General features: G+C 41.7%; 2 long non-coding RNA genes across 5 annotated transcripts in view; one reads left to right on the top strand and one right to left on the bottom strand.

The window, feature by feature from the left end:
* Positions 1-11,604, top strand: part of LOC117260610 (uncharacterized) — a 99,440-nt gene extending 87,836 nt beyond the window's left edge. For all 4 annotated transcript variants that reach the window (XR_013491827.1, XR_004501935.2, XR_004501934.2 and 1 more), the window contains 2 exons: positions 7,522-7,728; positions 7,860-11,604. This is a non-coding gene — a long non-coding RNA (uncharacterized LOC117260610). The remainder of the gene's footprint in view (positions 1-7,521; positions 7,729-7,859) is intronic.
* The window catches only part of LOC117260611 (uncharacterized), a 29,374-nt gene continuing 16,950 nt past the window's right edge, over positions 7,539-19,962 (bottom strand). Inside the window, exons 3-5 of the long non-coding RNA XR_004501936.2 lie at positions 15,241-15,334; positions 8,445-8,524; positions 7,539-7,612 (exon numbers count right to left, since the gene is read on the bottom strand). This is a non-coding gene — a long non-coding RNA (uncharacterized LOC117260611). The remainder of the gene's footprint in view (positions 7,613-8,444; positions 8,525-15,240; positions 15,335-19,962) is intronic.

Raw genomic sequence — 19,962 nt, 5'->3', positions numbered from 1 at the left:
GTGGGTGTAGTTTGGTATAAAGAAAATAGTCCCTACATGAAACTGCTCACAACAAGGTCTGTGGATTATCTTGAGTGACTGGATCATGATTACTGGAAAGACACATTGCTGTTGAGGTTTTTTGTTTGTTTGTTTGTTTTTTTAGCGCTTTGAGCACCACAAGCCGAGTGCCACCATTCTTCATTATATTGGAGAGAAGGCAGACATCTCTATGGTGGATATCTCCAACACTTGGCAACTCACACCAAAACAATCTAGATTGATCAATAGCACAAAAGGTGCAGGATAAGCAGAGGAAAATACTATTTTTTTGTGGCTCAAATGGCTGAGACACATTGCGATGTGTCTGTTTAAAATTCATGGCTCAAACACTGCTGGAAAATGCTGTGATGTATTGGTTAAAAAAAATTGCACTCTAGAAATCTTGATATAACACGTATGAAACATGCAAATGTAACGTATTTGTAGTTTGCTGAAATGTATATTGGAAACATTTTCTTCTGGTAACTGGACTGGAAAAAATGCGTGTTTTTGATTTGGGGGTGAACTGTCCCTTTAAACTATCAAAATTTAAAGTACTTATGCACAAAAAGGACCCCTGTGAGTGTTAAATAATTATATATATTATTATATATGATATGAATAGACAGTAAATAATGATGTGATAATGTTGAAAATGCATTTTGATGTTGTTGCTAATTAAAGTAGAGCTCCTTCTGGTTACTTTCATCTACTGTTTGGTAGTTACTCTATAACAAATGTATCAGATATAAGATCATAAGATCATCACACATCTTATGTTTACCTTACCTTCCTGTACCTTTCACTTGATCCGATCTGTGTGCTATTGTCCTGCAACAACTCAGCTCTCGCAAGGCTTTAGAACAAGACTTCTCCTTGAGCTACACATGGTTAAACACAATAACAAACCAACTTGATTGAGTAAAAGGTAAAGAAAAATGTTTATTTTCTTTGTCAGATACTTAACAATCTGAGCCTGTCAGTGGCAAAACAAGCACTTTCAGTGGACATACTTTGATCGTGTGCGATTGCCCCTATTGCACTCTGTTTCACAGCTGCTGACTGCAGCACTAATCGCTCAGTACCGGATCAATTTCAAATAATGTTGTTCCTGTTAGTCACTTAGACACAAAAACATGGGAAAATACTGTATAGATTGAAAAAAAAAAGTTTTCCTTTAACTACAGTGCTCTATTTACTTTCCACCATTGCACGTTCAGTATCCTTTTTAGTTTTAAAAGGTAGTCGTGGTGATGGTGAGTGGCATATTAGTCATGTAAAAATCTGAACAATAAATGGAAGGATGGTAAACAGTAGGAATTATTACTGAATATTTTATATAGTGAAATATTTTTGATTGAAAGCTCAGGGAAAGGCTGGTAAGAGGATCTTGAGTTAAGATTATTTTGTGAAACTGTTGTTTCCAAGGTCAAGAATTAACTTTGATGCTCAGTATATTTCACTAATAAACATTATAATTCATGTACTCCAGTCTCTGAGATCTGTTATGTATTTGTCACTCCTGCCTGTACACCAGCTGATAGCTTTATTTTCTTCAAAATGTCAGCTGCAATTTAACAACCATATCACATTTCTGTAAAGGTACACATGAACACACACACTGCAATTAGTCAAAATACGGCAAAACATTGTGCATGACCGTGTTTTGTAAACCATATTCTGTATGAGTGCTATTTGTGTATTTTTCAGAAGCCTTTAGAGAGAAGAAACCCCATATTTCCTCTGTTATACACATGCTTGTTTGTGAGGGAGCTGGATCCTATTTTGGTTTGTCAAAGCAAAGCTGCAGAACAGCAGGTTTTTGTTTTCCCTCATTATCTTTTATAGAAGTGAGTAAGGTTTGAGTTTTTACATGTGAGAGAAAAAACTGTCCCTCCACTGCCCTTAACTGCCCTGTACTGTCCTCCCCTGCATACACTGAGAAGTCTCACACACACAAGTCATATAACTCATAACATTCGGTGTTATATAGCTGCATTGCTCAGCACTACACCTGAGGCGGAAAGGTACACCGTTACCAGCATGACACAGGATGATAAACAAAAGGTTGTGATCGACTACAGAGAAATTGAAGTGCTCACATAAGCAGACCTTTACCTTTCAAGCTGTCTTGTGACCTGGAAAGGCCAAGAAAAGGTTTTACTTTTCCCTCTCACCTTCAATAACTCTTTCCTAACTAAAAGGGCTCTTGTGGGAAGAAAACACAGAAACATTTGAAGCAGATCTTTTTTTCCTCTCTCTCCCTCTCTCTCTCTCTCCAAAAAACCCATCGGAACCCGTTTTAGCATATTTATTTATAGCACGTTTCTGATTCAGAATCCTGCGCAAAAAAGATTGTCGTAGCATCAAGTATCATCACATTACCCCTGACAAAAAATAAAGCATGTCTTCATGCTTGTCTGCACCAAACCCCACACAGAGTTACACCCCTCTGATGAGTGCACATGCCATCTGACTCTGACAACAATGTTGGGGTGGAGAATGTATTAATATCCTCCTGAGCCCCAAGCATGCGCATTTACTGTCACCTTAATTCATCCGTTTATATGCTTACCAAATATAGGTGTCCTAAAAGGTACTTTATACTGGAACCATTTCAGTGTTTAGCCTCACTATAGCAGGAGGGTGAGGCGCTTAGTCATTTACTCTGAATGTTCAATCAAATAAAGTCTGCCAATATCCTAATTTTCTAGCATAGTTTTTTTCAAAGACTGAACTAACCTATCTGGCTCATTTTGGAAATACAGACCATTTTTTATGAAATTAAAACTGGTTAATGACACTGGAAGTGAAGTTGTGGGGATGTGTGGTGAATTAAAGTAAGAAAAATATTACTTTATAGGAGAAGGACCTTGAAATGCACTGTATAAGATGGTGCATAGTTACTGTGCTGCTCTGTCACATTTTCCTTTCTGCTGCCATGTCAGTTACACAGCTTCACAATTACATCCATATGAATAAATAATAAAATATGAGTAAAATATTAGTAAATTGTAAATTGTGAACATGTGAATACAAAAATGTTTTTGCAGCCTAATTACCAGAAAAAAATGCAAGCCTCGGACACGTTACGTTTGCTCACTATTATGTAGCAAAGAGTGGCACCGGCAGGATTATATTCCATAGTGCACAGCTGTAAGGTACCTTTAACATAGGTTCCCATTAACGTTACCGACACAACACCACCATAAAACTCTGGTTTGCCTGTCACATGCATTTCAAAAACAAGCCAACAGACCTAAAAACAACAGCCAGAAAAATAATAGTACAATATAATACACTGAATATAGTCCAGAGAAACGTACAGGCATTTAGCAGACAACAGGTTCCCTCATTTTGCAGCATTACACAGCAACAGTTAGATATAACAAATATACAGCAACAATATGTAACACGAAGCCCAAACCAAGCTGCTAACTACTTTTGCTTGCTAATGCACAAGGTAAGTAACACAATAATGCGAACCTAGCATCACAATTGAGCGCCGGGAATGTTTATCAAACACTGAACTCTGGCCTGTGACATGCACCAATCATCGGCATCCAAATGTATTTGCGTCATAGTGAGTGGACGTAGCCACAAAATGCATCTCAGGCACATTCATCAGTGAAAAAGAGCCCAAAGACACGCTCTGCTGCTTTTGTCATGATTTTAATTTCAAGATAGGATGATAAATCATTGAAAATAATGTACACACAGTGCGTATAGGATTACAGCTCCTGGTGCCACTGGTAGCAGATATGTTGAAACCTAACCTGGTTAAGTTGAGCCACAAAAAACACTTGGCTATGGTTTGGGAATTATCATGTTGTGGCTTAAAATACCCTATTTGGGGGACAGACAAGTAGATGTCTGGGTAAAAAAACAACCGCTCTTAGGCCACAATATCAGCAAGAACAGCAACAACGTCTGTAAAAAACAAACACTTTGGAAAACAGCAACGTTTGGTGCCTACAAAGCTGCTGGGAACACGAGAACACAGCAATGACTGGCTAACTGTGGTCTGCAGCCACATCTTGTCACTTTACAAACGTTGGTATAATACGTACAAAACGTACAAATGTAACATATGCGGTTTGCATTAACGTACAATGCCAGTATTTTCTTCTGGTGATTGTCGAACTGTTTTCTTGTTGATCTTGATATTTAATATTTTCTAAATATTCTTTTTCCAATATATCTTTCAGCCACCAGCACTGAGGGCAATGTTTTATACCAGCCATTCAATCCACCCGCACACTATGTCTTTGAGTTTGCACTCCCACCAGATTTCTTCTGTTTGGCTCAAAGTGTCACGAGCAACTTCGAACACGAGACCCTCCTTAAGCTCCAGTATGTAACCTGCATGGGACCACAGTGTGAATAGTGAGCTCCTGATTCAATGGCAGTCATTGAAATTCCATTTTAAATGGTTGATTTACCCAAATAAAGAAATATTCTATTTTTTCATTTGCCCGTAGCGGTTTGTATCCATGCAATGAGATATGGTTTGATTCAGCCAGGTTTTGATATATTCATCTCATTTACATTTTAAAAAAATCTTTCTTTTTCCAGAAACCTTGTCCTTGTTTCTCTCTGCAATCAGCAGAACTCACTGTGAAAAGTTTTCAATGGAAAGACTTTATAATGAAGAGACAGTCTTGTTTAGGAGTGCAGGCAGAAACCTCAGATGGATATAACCCAGGTAGATTAAACAAAACTATCTGCATTGCTCAACACTTCCAGAGCTGTTGTTTGTAAGTAAAAAGAGTTTTTGTAATTTGGGTGAACTGACCCTTTAACTCAGAAGCCACTCACTGCACTATAACTTGTCTTCTGTCCTGGTTGCTCGTGGATCGGTAGAGCTCATTAGATCATAACTTGAGCTCAGTAGTCTTACTTTGAGGCTTCATATTGTACCTGCAGTCTTGTGACTTACTGAATGTTTCTGCTCATTTGCAGATGATTTGCTCCCAGTCACTCGAATGCCAGACCTCAAAGTGCACAGTTAAATTTTCATCGGTGAAAGAGGATGTTTAAGTATGGAGGTGTTAAAAAGAATACTTCACCCAAAATATCAGCTACTTATCGTGTGTCACCCTGAATTCAATGCCTCCACGGTGAGCGGAGAATCCAAAATAGGCGAACATTCTTCATAAATTGAAGTCATAAGGGACCATGTTTAACAACAGCAAAACTATATCAAAACATCCTTTTACAAACACGTCTCGTGCAGTATAATCCAAGTCTCATTTATCCACTCATATGCCCAGTACTTCCCAAATATGGCAGCCATCTTTGCTAAAATATTACAATATAAAAAACTTCCGCCTACGAGTAGTGCACCTAGTAGCGTAAGTTCGAACGCATGCGTAGGCCCAGCCCCTTCTCACTCTTTACCTGTCAAATACCAGCACTTTGTCATTGATGTCAGCATCAGACAGCGCATCAGTTTTAGAGGAAGTGGGCAACAATCCGAGTTGTCAAATACCAGCACCGTGTCAGTGGACGTCAGCGTCAGAAACAGACGCGTGAAGACACCCCTCTCAGCGCTATGATGCAAACCAGGGATCAACAGTTTGTAACACCGACAGCAACTACCATTAAATAAAGAGTGAGTAAGTGCGTAAAGGGTGGGCAAGAGGGGAGGTGGATGGATCGAACAAATTCCAGATGTTCACCAGGGAGCCTGTTGTTTGTTCCCCATGTGAATGTTCAGCCAACTTATATGTTTTTTAATAAACTGAACCACATACTATTGTTGCCTAAATCTAACCACAGACATTTGTAGCCTAAACCTGAGGAACTAAAACTTAAAAAAACCCGAAGTGTTTTACTTATGTTGTAACTTTAGTTTGCAAAGGGCTGTATGTTCTGTAACAAGCAGAAACTGTACAATTCCTGTGAAACTGGAAGTGCTCTCTGAGGAGACACAATGCATCTAACAAACGTAAGTGGATACGCCATCCCTGAACATCCGTAACAGACACAAGAGGGTACGTAGCACATCATATTTGAATGTGTATGTCCACTAACAAAGCAGCAATATTTGACAAGTTGGGATGAGAACGTGTTGGTGTGCATCGGCACACTCCTTGGTCGTGCATGAGACTGTTAGTACTGATACGTTTTAAATCATAGTGTCATTGTGAAATTGCAGTGTGTTCCAGAAGTACTGAGCATATGGCTGGATAAATCAAACTTGCATTAAACTGCACAAGTTGTGTGAGCTTTTAAATGAATGCTTTGATATAGTTTTGCTGTTGTTAAATGTGTCTCTGTTTACTTTAATTCATGAAGAATCTTTTGTGTTTTTTTGGATTCGCTGTTCACTGTGGTGGTATAGGAGCTGCTGCAGCTGCAGTCAAGTTTTGCATGTAATATTTAACCTTTAAAATGGTTTGTCCTTCTCGCTGAAGCCCGAGCGCACTCAAACATGCTCAACATGCCTCATCCATCAGCATTTTTTAAGCATGCATTTAACGTATGATCTGGTGGTTGTTGCCCTTACCAAACAGAATTTGTTAACACCAGCTCTCAGAGGACTCAGTGTGCTGTATGTATGTCTGTTTTCTGGAAGGAAGGCTTCTACATCTACACAGGAACACGAGTACTATAGATTTTCACACATCACTGAGGTCTGCAGTAACTTCAACCCAAGAATATTTTTTCTCACCTCTAGGGCACTGCGTTTGAGTTCCTCATCCATTTCAAAAAGTTTCCGCTGGAATCTCTGAGCGTATATAAAGAATGAGCAAAGCTCGAGTGGCTATTTAGAGTGATGCAAAGACATGTTACACCATCTCAATCTGTGTCAGCCTATATGCTATGTACACTTGGAAGACGTCAGTGTCTGTTTGTGCCATATAGAATTATCACCTCTTAACTATATGACATTTCTGGAGAGAAAAAAACAATCATGGCACAGACGGAGAGGGGGTGGGGTGGCATTTGTCAGTGCTCTCATTGGGGTTCAAAAGTAGAATGTAAAATGTCTGTCTTTGTCTAATCCAACACATTTTATTTTTGTAACTGAGAAATCTGTTCAGGGACCCCAACATTTTTTCCAACTGTCAGGGTGTCATTTATCAGGAAAAAAAAAAAGTGAAACTGAATTCCCACCCCCAGTCCTTCTGTATGTTGTGAGGTTATAAACACCCAAGGTGGGGGGGGTGTAAGGGACACACACACACGTGGACATGGCGACCTCGAACACACTCACTTCATGGTCATCTTGCCCTGCAGGAAGCACTTTGGCTGATCTCCTGACTTCCTCTTTGACACTGTTATGCCCTATAGCCTCGTCTTTCGCCAGCCAGCGATGACTTTTCAGGAGCTGAAGCTGTTGGACTCGCAAGTATTGTCCCTCATGATTGAGATGTTAACCTCCAGGGCAGCCCCTTGCTCTTTAGTGTCTCATTTTTTCTCCCCTCTTCTCCTTGTTCTCCTCCTCCTCCTGCTCCTTCTTCTTCTCCTATTCCGTGGTTTTCTCTCTGCCAGCAGCCTGCACAGTGAGGCCGCGGAGCCATTAATGAGTCCCAGCACTGATAATGAAGCCACAGAGGTGGTCCGAGCCAGTGTGGCACAGGAGCTGCAGCACAGGAGGAAGGTAGATTAGGATAATTACCTGGCCACGGGGGAATGATGAGAAAGATGTCTCACTTCTGCAGGCCCTGATCGACGACGGAGCAAGTACGATATAATGAGGTGCAGACACCCTTTGCTCGGAAAGAAAAGAATAAAGAAAAATTGAAAAATTAGTTCCTAATGATCAAAATGTGAAATTACGTATTTTTGATTGTGCTGTGACAGTGATTGCTCCTTCTCTGCTCTTGCAGGCGTCCTCCACTTCCGCCCCGCACGTATGTATGTGTTTATTTGTTGTTTATGTAGCTGTGCTTTAGGTCTCACACATACTGTACATAAGTCCTAAACATCCACACTCACAGAGACTTTGAAGAGCCTATGAGGTCAGGTTTTAAATTATGGTCTGCACCCACACCAAGCGTTCTCTCCCCACTCCTGTAAATCCATTTTCCACACAATGCATTTCAAATCAAAGCAGCGTCACCATAACATGCCTTAGGAAACATTAAGCCATAGTGCAGTACTTTCATGTATGATAGCATAGCCCCTGTATGCTTTGATGTGCTCACTTTTTTTTTAATGCTTTATTAATAATAACACACTGGCTCCTTCTCACACCAACACCAGCTTCTGGTGCTCCTTTTCTCTCCTCCTGAACTACATCCCTCACTCCTTCCATGCCTCAGCTCCTTCATCCCTCCCCAGCCCCTGAGCCTTGTCTCGGGATTGGCCTGTTTGTGTTTGGGAGGGGGATTAGAGGGAATGACATGGGTCTCAGAGATGAAGAGAGTGACAAAGACCTATCAGAGGGCAGAGAGTGCGGAGCGCTGCATCACCATTGGTTGCTGTGGAAATCAGACACGTCTTCATTTCTTCCAGCCATCCTCTCCAAAGTGCCCAGCTTTCATTTCCACGCCTGGGGAGGGAAGCAGGGAGAGGAAAGAGAGAGGATGGAGAGGGGGGGGGGGGGTCAGGATTAGAGTTTCTGTTTGTGCATTTAAGTGCGTGCGCGAGTGTGTGTTTGCTTGCATGTTGTGTGCAGTAAACATCGTAGAGATACAGAGGGATGAGCGCGTAGACACTGATAGCACTCACCTCCTCCAAATCTGGCCAAAATACAAATGCTGTAACAGTCTAGTGTTCTAGCTGAACACATTCTCATGAATGGGATGCCTGATTCATAGACATGTAAGACCTACTTAGGATACAAATGTCTCACTGATTTCCCTCATTATTTCAGCTTTATCCACGGATATTGTGCATTAGTGTTACAGGCAGAGGTACCCCCAAAGCAAACAATGGCTGCTCAGTATTTGCTGATGTTTTCTTTCTGACAATTTCAAAGCAATGTCTGCAATTTACTGAATCGCTTAGCAGCCTCCCCACATTCACATGCGTGTGCAGATGTGCACAAACATCTGCTGAATTAATTTCCTGCTTTTGTGTTTTTCCTTTTTGTCCATGCTCCTTTTTGATGTTTATTTCCTCTTTCTGTTATGTAGCATCATTCAATCTCGATTTCTCGTGTTACGATAATTTCAGCCCGCGAGTCATTTAAATGCAATCTGTGGATGTATTCTGTAAAAAAATTAATATATCAATATACTAAAGTAACTCATTTCCTTTTCTTTCAGACTGCGCTGTGTGCAGCTACATTTCCAAAAGCTCTGCATTGACCTGCGTGTATTTAATTTGTCACATACCATACTTGCATGTATGCACACTCACACCAATTAGTCAGTGTTGTCCAATGTTTGATACACAGATTTGACAGCATTCTGCAGTGGAAACCCTTCCTAAAGTTCTCATACGATGCCCGTTGGGCTTGTTGTGCACCAGACTGTTGTCAGTATTTGCCTGCTTGTTAGGATGCAGCCAGTTGACTCTGGCTGTCTGAGCAGTGATATGACTGGGAGCAGTGGGGCTGGGCCCCAGCCGACTCCACTCTCCTCCTCGCCCATAATAGATCTGCGTGGTCTGCAGGCTCTCTGGGGGCACCTGGCTCCCCTCCCTGCCATCTCTGGCCGGATCGATCGGTGAGGCCGTCCCAGCGCAGAGACCAGGGGTCATCTTCAAACGCCTCCTGCCCACTTCCTGCCACCTGGTGCTCCATTTCGGACAAAGGGTACATTTCCTTTCCACTGCCTCCACCCCTCCGTTGCCCTTCTGCAAACAGGTTAAGGACATGGAGCCGGTACAGCTCCTCCCTGTGATCTCCTTCAGCCTCCTCCCTAGTCGCCCACACGGGGAGAGAGGTGAGAGATCAGTCCCACCAAAACACCACACAATCACACACCCTATTGATGTGTGATTTGATTTAATTATGGCTTAAGAATGTGTTTTTCTCTAGACGGAAGTGATTTTCGGTTACCTTTACCTTTGGTTATATTCTCATTTTAATACACTGGCAGGTGTCTAATATATAATGCATCCATAAAATGTCAGTGACAGAATAACCACATCAACACACAGCATTATTCATTTACAGGATATATTTTAATTAGGCAATTTTCATTTCACGACACAGTATGCTAAAAAAAAAGTTATTTAGGTAATGGTTTATAATGATGCATTAAATTAAGTGAACTTTTTGGCTTTCACTTGAAACATGTTTCATTATTAACTGATCAACAGATCTGCTATGGTAAGAATATCTCCATCTCCCTTTCCCTGTTGGTCAAGTAACAAATGGCAGGGCTATCGAACACACATTTTATCTCCATGAGGGCTGTCGGACAATTAGCTCCAAGAATACATATTAATCAATCGAGATTTTTGAATCTGTTTATTAAGCCCAGCCATTTTTTTCCCTCCAATACATTAGCAGATCTCAGTATGTCCGCTACTCTTGTGAACAGGGATGAGAAGGAGATAGAGGGAGAGGAAATAAAGGTCTGATGAGTTTGGCAAAGAGAGGATGGAGGCTGAGACAGATGGCATGAAGTCTGCAGCACTCTGGCGTGGCTCGCCTGGTGCTAAAATCCTTCTCTCTCACATTCCAACAAATCCTACCAGGAGGCTGGGGAGTCTGTCACACCACTCCAAGGATCCACACGGCTCTCTTCAACCCCCCTCTCCTCCTCCTCCTCCTCCTCCTCCTCCTCCTCCTCCTCCGTCGCCCCGGCCCAACCGAGCCCCTGACCACTCTCATATTATATCCTCACATATGTATACATTCACACATTAACATGTATAGAGGTCGACCATTACAGGCCTGGCGCGATAAGAAGCACCGGGGGGTGCAGCTATGACGAAACGCTGTCTAACTGCTCTTATGGAAAAGGAACCAGGGGGGCTTAATTGAGAGAGGTGGCCTTTACTGTCACTCCAGTGTATGAAATCTTATTCAGTAAACACTGAGCCAAATCATCAGGGACTGTACAATCCATTTATATCAGAGGAAGAAGACATAAGAAGCTTTTTGATTAGTTTCACCACAGCCTGCATCAGCCCAGTCTCCAGCAGAAACACTGCAGCCCAATCTCAATCCAAACATGCGCTGCTCAGACCCATATTTCAAGGCTCCCTGTGGGCCTTACAACCCAAAATGGACAGTAAGTGTAACTGTGATTACACACATAGCACAAGACCAACAACTGGATCAGGGGCTCAGCGTGACATCTCCCTCTCCAAATACTGTACTATTGGATATTCTTTAAATGTGTGAAGCATGCTCCTCTTTTACCATCTCAAAGTGGTTCATCTAATAAGAACAATCTAATTTATTTTACACTGTGCTCTCTCCCCGTGTCTCTTTCTCGCTGTCTTTCTGCCTGCCTTCTGTTTGTTCTAATGAATGACTTCTGAGATGAGTTGCTGCTGTGAGGAGGTCACGGGGGGGCTTCAGAATCACATTACTGTTAATGATAATAAAAAGAACAATCTGTGCTAAACCTCTTGGAAGTCTTCTCTTCTCTGCCCATATGGAGCGAATGTTTTATCTGCTATTGTTTTGAATGTCTTTACACGTTTGAATTGAAGTCTATGCAATTAAAATGCACAGCAAATATTGTTTTGTGTGTTTGTGTTTCCCATGCATGCATTGTTTATGGACACAACAAGGAGGCTGATAAAAGGTATACAGTGGTGCACCATCTGGGTTACAAAGTACACCACCAAGCACAACATCAGGCACATCTTAGCAACATGGTGCTGCATGTGAAATGATATTCCCCACGGTAACATTTTAAGTGCACAACGAATGCAAAGAGCGATCAAACTGCAAACACAAGTTCTAACATTTGACGAGGGTTATGCAGGAGTCAGGCTTTATTGATGTGACTTCAACTTTTTACTGACAAAAGGTTATAAGAGCTCTCAGCTTTTGGTCCAACTCTATTCAACTTGAATTAAAGCAATTAATTGGAATCTGTTTTCGTGCACAAAGCTGTTGAAGCAGCATTTGATGGATGAAAACTTTCCAACGCTAATAAGCACTGCATTTTTAAAACTTTGCCTGAAGAAAATATTGGCATTGTACATTTTTGTGACCCAGGAATAAGACACACATTGTACATTTCATACGAGTCATGTCAACGTTTCTAAAGTGTCGTATGAGCTGACTTTGTCATGTGGAGGTGGAGGGGATGGCGGATGGTGTGACACCTGGCCGAGACGTCTGCCAAGCTGCAGACCACTGTTTGAGACCAACACACAACACACAAACAACAGCTTAGTTACCGAACATGGGTATTTTTTAGCAACTGTCGTTCTTCTTTCCAGCAGGGATAGTGCCATGAAAATCAGTTGTTTTTTAGTGCCTCTGAAACCGGGTATTTTGAGCCAAAATGCAATCTTTTCCGAATTAACAGCTGGAATTTAGGGAGTCATTGTGCTCCCGGTCGCTGTTGTTCCTGCTGGGATAGTGCCAAGAAAAGCGGTTGTTTTTTTACAGAGACAATGCTGCATTTCCAGCCGAGATAGTGCCCCTAAAACTGGGTATTTTAAGCCAAAACAATCTTTTTCTAGCCAGCAGCTGGGATTTAGTGAGTCATTGTGTTCTCAGTGGCTTTTTAGGAACCAAACTGTGTTTTGTAGCATTCGGTCACTGTGACATTTTAGGCACAAAAAGCTGTTGCTTTTGACATCTTTGCTTTTCTTGCCGAGATTGTGCCACGAAAAGTGATTGTTTTTTACAGAGACATCACTGCGTTTCCAGCCGGGATAGTGCCTCTGAAACCAGGTATTTTAAACCAAAACGCAATCTTTTCCTAACTAACACCTGGGATTTAGCGAGTTGTTCAAACATGAGTGTTTTGTAGCGTCCGGTCACTGTTTTATCTGCTGATAGTGCCAAAGAAAGTGGTTGTTTTTTACAGAGACAACGCTGCGTTTCCAGCCGAAATAGTGCCCCCAAAACTATGTATTTTAAGTCAAAACACAATATTTTCCAGCAGCTGGGATTTTGTGAGTTATTGTGTTCTCGGTGGCTTATTAGGCACGAAACATGAGTGTTTTGTAGCATCCGGTCAGTGTTTTTCCAGTGACTTATTAGGCACAAAAAGCTGTAGCCTTTTAAAGGGACATCTTTGCTATTCTTTCTGGGATTGTGCCTCCCAAATGGGGTATTTTAAGCAAAAAACATGGTATTTTCCTTACTGTAACCAAGAGGATTTTGTGCCTAAACTTAATCTGATGTTAACCACAGCATTGTAGTCACTTAAAGAAACTGCAACATGATAATGCACTAATGTAATGTATCCGTGATTTGCAGAAAAGTACATCTTTTCTGGAGACTAGGCTGGAAAAACATTTTCAAATGACTATGAGCAAGTTTCACCTTGCTCTGCAGTGTTTCAGCGCTGCTACAGGTCGTCATTTCAACATCTACTCAACACTAAAGTGTTTGCTGGGATTGTTTACATGGATCTGACATTCACAAGCAGATCATCAGTGACTTTCCCCTCCCGCCACCGTGGAGATAGAGTCGCTGGCTGTCCTTCCTGTGTGGCAGGGCAGCGTGGCGTCCCCAGGCTCATTGGCACTGCAGCTGTCACCCACAGGATGGGAAAGTGGCAGGGTCGATGGCTCCGCGGCGTGGCTTCTGGCAGCATCCGTCCCTTCCTGGCCCGGCGAAAGGGCAGGGATGGGGAGCCCAGTCTCTCAGTGCATTGATCGAGGGCCAGCCCTCCATTAGCCACCGTCAGAGCTAAAGGTCAGCTAAGGCCAACGGATGGGTCCTGTGTGTGCATCCTATGGAGTGACTCATTCTCACACCCAGGGAGTGAGTCCTTGTCATTTCGGTCTGTGCTGCCCCCTGCTCATGGTGGCCACATGACGATGGCCATTCCTCTAAAAACAGCACACACCTCCCTGATGGGCTGATGCGTGCCAAATTCACTCCTGTTCACACTGTTTGATGTCAGCCACATTATGCATTATTGTTGCTTTTAGAGATATTACTATCCCCCGCCAAATTAAAAAAAGCCTTCCTTTTAATTTTCTTCTACAGAAATTGCTTAATAAATGAGCAGGCCCTGATTTGCACTGATGATCACACAGCAACACAATTGCATCAAATTGCTCACCCAGAGATGGTGCGCCACATCGTGCTCATCACTGAGTGGCAACTACTGCCTGGTGTGGTTTACATTAATGCAGCCAGGCTGTGAAAAGGGGATAATTGTGGTGCTAAATGCTGCAGAGGCTGACAGGATCCATTTCTTGACTTGTCAAGGGCAGCAGTGATAGAGAGGGTCGCGCCGGCGTCTACACACACAGAGGCGGATGAGCTTATTTACACCAACAGGCGCGCACACATGTGAGCACACACACACACAGACAAAATCAGACCACACTCCACATAGAGATGATTGTCTCTTGCCTCTGTCAGGTTGTGCTTTTTTTCTACAGCCATGGAGACCTCATCCTGGGAAATTGAGCAATTTCTGATTGAAAACAGTGGCGGTAATTAGAGCACTCACTATTTGTAACCACTTGGCATTGCATTAGTATGCAAAGCTGGCAGCCAGCTTATCTTGGGGAAAACGTTTGTTTCCTTAATTGCCCTCTTAGGACAAAAGTGAAGGGGGTGGGTGGGGAGGGAAGAGAGTAAAATGTTAACGTGCTGCAGTAAGAATGGAGCCTGGTGTGTTGAGGGGATGTGACTCCCTGAACACAGGGGTTAAATTCCACTAATAGGCTGCATACAACACACATGGGCACACACGCAGGCACAGAGTAACAGTGGAGCACTCATACACCCACATATGGGCACACACTTGCGTTGGCACATGGGCACATGGAGGCACAGACAAAAAGACAAATATGATGAGCGCACACATTCCAGGACACACACAATTAGGCACAATTAAGTCCACAGACATACTGTATACTGTAAAATTAGACGTGTAGAAACAAGCATTCACCACACTAATGGATTAAATGACCCTGTCTTTAAATAAAGAATCCATTAAGACGTAAAGCAGGAAATGAGCTTTGCTCAGCTCACTCTGCTGTTTCCTCAAACATACAGCGCATGTCATACTCAAATTGATTCATCAGACCTTGTCAGGCATTGAATGTAAAGCTTTCCCTGCAGCTCTCACCTCATTTGTACAGTTGAAATTGTGAAATGTGTAAGTACCTCATCCTACATGGCCTCTGTCATACTTCTTATGGTGCTTCTCTTACCTTCACTTTTAGAGGGGAGGCTGCGATTCTGCATTATTCTGCTGGACATCTTCTTCTTGTCACAGAGGGATGCACAGGGGAGTCTTATCAGGACCTTGATGGGAGGAAAACAAAAATGTTTCCACATTGAAATGTTACTTTTTGCTGCAAATATTTGGATTCAGATGTGCAAATATGCATTTTTTTTCTTTAAGTGAGGCATGCATTGTTCTTTGAAGTTTGCTGAATTACTATGATTCCCCCTGATTTTTGGACAGGGGTGTCTTTTTCCTCAGATGCACACATGGCGAGACATTTCACAAAACACAGAGGAAATGCTGCAGAAATGAAAATGTAAAGACAAGGGGGCATTTTTACTTTATTTTAAAACCACTTGTGCACATATGGAATCCGTGCTTACAATACTCACAATGACAGAGGGTTTCCTTTTCTTCCAGAAAATAAATGCAAATTTCTTGTTCCTCTAACTTTATTGTGAAGCTTTATTCCCTCTGATGAAGCCAATGCCGCAGCCATAAAGGCACGCGACACGCACTTCTTCCTGTTGAAGACAATTAACCCTTCACTCAGGAGCGGGATATTTTTACATGTCTGTTTTGTTCCAAATAAAATAAAATAAAAAAAAAACATTTAATGAAATATAAGAAACTGCGATGACCCGGTGAAATGTTCTCCTCTTTGAAGAGGTTATCACCACATGTTGAAGCGCCTCTTTCCAAGTCTAATCCGCTTACTCACAAACACGCACAAAGACGCAAAATCATTTCATATTAAGCAGAATCAAAGTCAGTCAGCGCGAGCTGCTGGGCGACACAAAGTCTAATAGAAACTGTATTTTAACACGACAATATTTGAATCATACACACATATAAAAAAAATCCTGCAAACACACACACACACACACACACACACGCACACACACATAAAAAATGATGTTAAATGTTTGTTTAATCATAATTATGACGTTAATAGTAACGTTTTACTTCTTGGACAATTATGTGCCATTGAAAAGGCTGATTTCTAAATCGACATGTGACAAGTAGAGTTTGGATGAAGTGAAGATAATTTGCATGAATTAGTTTCCTCTGTGTGTAATGGGTCAGCTGTAAACAGTGACACAAGACGTGATGTCAAAATTGAGCGTCTGAATGCACTTTTATATATTTATTATAAATAAGCACGCCGCCAATCAGAAAAAAAGAACAGAAATAACATGCAACAAATTATTTTTTAAAATAATCCAAAAAGCTCAAACAAAATAAAAGTAAAGCAAGAACACTTCTTCATGAAAACAAAAAAAAAGTTTATTTTAATTTAGCGGAAGTGAAATGAACAGAAGCCTCGGTGCCACAGGTGGAGGAATAAAGATGAAACCACCGCCCAGACTGTGGGCCTGTAGGCCTCCTGCTCTGATTCAGCCTCTCATTAAAAAATAAATCCACATTAAAACTATTCTCCAATCAGCTTTATTTTAGTCCCTAAAATGATAAAAGAGTCCTGATGTTAGATATAGGCCAATCCACATTAATTGGTGCCCGATGAAATAAAGTGTCCCCTTTCTTCTCACTGATGCTGCAGCTCATTCCCAACAAGGCAGCAGAGAGGGGAGAGTAAGTAAAAGTTTTAGGAGAGAAACAGGTTGATAAAAAAAAGTATTTATTTTCCATTCGCAAAGTTTGCACCACAATAAAAGAAACAGCATCCTATCATGAATAAATAAATAAATAATAAATCTTCCACACCACCTGACAGGGACGAGGGGCACGTGACCGCGAGCATCACACATCCTTTTATAAATGATTTGGATGAATCATATTAGGATGATTGATTTAAAGATAGGATGCATTCAGGGGACGCTTTAATTAGCCGCAGCTAATAAAGCAGCCATTAAAGTGATCTGCCTTAATTGGTCCAAATGCTGAAATTATTAAGAAGTATGTGCAAATGTTTATATTTACACCTCCAGATCCTGCAGGCGCGCACTCACGTGCACACGCGGCGGGTGGGCTAGGAGACTGTGTGTGCATGTGTGTGTGTGAGTGTGTTAAACATGGACACATTTCCTGATAAATTTCATGTCACTCAAATCAATCGTTGTGGCGTCTGCTGATTATTAGTCATGAGATAATTAAAGGTCTTCCTCTCAGGCTGCGGTTCAGTCGTCGGGCTCCATGTGATGAGTTTAACACACCAACAGGATGTTTTTCTATTCTTCTTCTTTTTTTTTTTTGCATTTCGCCAAACAAAAACCTGAACACACTGATGAATGCTGTGTTACTTCAAAAGGAGCCCCCCCCCCCCCCCCCCCCCCCCCCTTTAGATCATCTCCGGCTCAAGGTTTGGGAATGTAAGACTTCCTTAAAGTTGTGAGGGCCAAACTGGCTTTAAGGAGAGCTGAATCAGTGTCCGTGTGTACACACCCCGTCCCAACAAAAGCAGGGGCTAATCCAGCTAATTTACACAATGCACAGGGCCCTGTTTACATGGGATATACCCACAGAGGGCCTCTGTCTCGTCCTCCATGTGTGTCAGACCGGACAGAGGTACTGCTTTATTTGTTCCCTCTCTCCTTCTCATATATACGAATGAAAGACAGTGAAAGAGCGTCTGCAACCAAAGCAGATAATGTGTCGCTTTAAAAGGAGCATCAGCATCTTTCTCTTCTTGCATATTTTCACCCGCTTCATAAAGCCACTTCTCCCTCACATGCATGATTCAAATATTAGATTTTAATGATGCATTCATGTCAGAAATGTTGGAAAAGTCTGCTCCGCGAAATGTGCAAACTTCACCTCAGTGCATTTATTAAACTGTGCAACGAATGAACACTTTTTAATTATGTATTTATACTTGCAATAACACTGGACTGTAACGAGTCATCATGCATCACACGCGTGGACACCAAATCATTATGTGCAGCCCCCTTTTTAACAAACAAATAAATTGAACAACTCTCCATGCAACACCTGAACACACCACAGACGCACAAAAGCAGAATTTACCTAAAGGGCTATAAAGTGAATTTATTGTTTCTGCAGGCCGTCTCAAGCCAAGGCTTTGTTATGTGTCCAAGCAAAAAAATAACCTATTTTGTACGAGGACTTTGAACGCACCAATAATCTAAATTTAGCCCTAACAATCCAGCCCTTTCAGCCTCAAGCCCACTTTAATATAAGCAAGATGTTTTTGGCCTTTAATTTTTTTCTATGCCTCTGTTTATGATTTCCAACACAACCTCAAACTACTGCAAAACAGATCGTCCAAAATTATCATGCATGTGTCATTTACTATCTATAGATAATAAAATATATATTGTGATGTGCTCACTTGATGTATTTCTGCGTGCACACACAAAGTGCGTGGGCCTGTTTTATCAGGTACACACGATTGTTATGCTACTTGCTATTCACTGCAAAATAAACACCAAATATGCCTAATAAAACACTGCATTTTCCTGCAATTATGCATGTAACAATAGATGCATATACAAAGTAGGTATTTCAGATTCTTTTTTCCCCTTGAACGCACCCAAAAACTATTCTAAAATCTATTAAAGCTCAATGTGAACAAAAAGATGAATAATAAATTGTCTCCTTTGCAGACTGCATCCTCAATCGGCCCTTTGCGTCTGTCAGTGAATGCATCATTGTGTGATTTTATGTCTTTTCAGCTCAATCACCTTTTGCCTATTTAGGCAATAAATTAAGAGCTCTGGCAGCCGCGCGATTCTTTTTTTAATTACTTCCATTACAGTCCTAGATTTCCTGTTTATTTGCCTTTAGCCCTTTATATCTTCCCCCCGTCTGTAGGTGTGTTTTACTGTCTCCATAATAGCATTTTTTTTTTCTTCCAGGAGGGGTAATTACTTTGGCACAGGCAGGTAAATTCCGCCGCTAAATTGAAATATTCCGCTTTAATCCTCCCTAAATCCCAATTCTCAGGACACGGAGATGTGAGCAGCGGAGGAGTCATGTGGAGCTCCGGTTGCCTCTTCAGGTGAGCGTCGCGTCGCAGGGGGGCGGAGGATCTCCTCTCGCCGTCATAAGCATAAAACAAGATTACTAGATCTTTATCACGGAGCGTTTTTCCCCCCTCACACACAACAGCAACTCCACAATCTCTGCCTCAGATGGAGAAATGTTGCATAATGAGCAGGAATTGTAAGTTGTTGTTTTTTTCGTGAGGTATTAAAATGAATAAATACACTTGCATTCCTTTAACAAAGGAGCACGTGAAGATGCAGCACCTGATATCTTTGTTTGCATGCTCCTGCCTTTTAAATAAAAAACTTTATCCTTATAAATAAAATATATACATGATTGATCACATCTAAAATCTAGATTCTAGTTCTTGCAGGAGTAAACACTAGCAGAAGTTTCAACATCCTGCTTGTCATGGTGCTGCCTGAATTTACCCCCCCCCCAGCCCCCCTATCTTTAATTTGTAGTCACTAGGAATAAAAGGCTGAGTCTCAGCTCTGGCAGCTCCCATGTCAGTCTTTGCAGGAGTGGGTGACAGAGAACAGCAGAGGCAGATAGCATGCTAAAATCGCTTCACTAGAGACCCCACATCAAAGTAGACCAAACCTCATATTGAGTGAACTTTTAAGCCAGAAAGACTGTGTGACATCAGAGCACCTAAAATGTGACTGTCATGTTTTTCAAACTTCGCTGAACACAAGCTCAAAGACTTGAGAAGTATTCAATGGCAAGCGCTGTTCAA

This window comes from Epinephelus lanceolatus, chromosome 7 (assembly GCF_041903045.1).
Source record: "Epinephelus lanceolatus isolate andai-2023 chromosome 7, ASM4190304v1, whole genome shotgun sequence".
Lineage (NCBI taxonomy): Eukaryota > Metazoa > Chordata > Actinopteri > Perciformes > Serranidae > Epinephelus > Epinephelus lanceolatus.
Note: the sequence above shows the minus strand (reverse complement) of the source record. Positions and strands in the feature narration are given on the sequence as shown.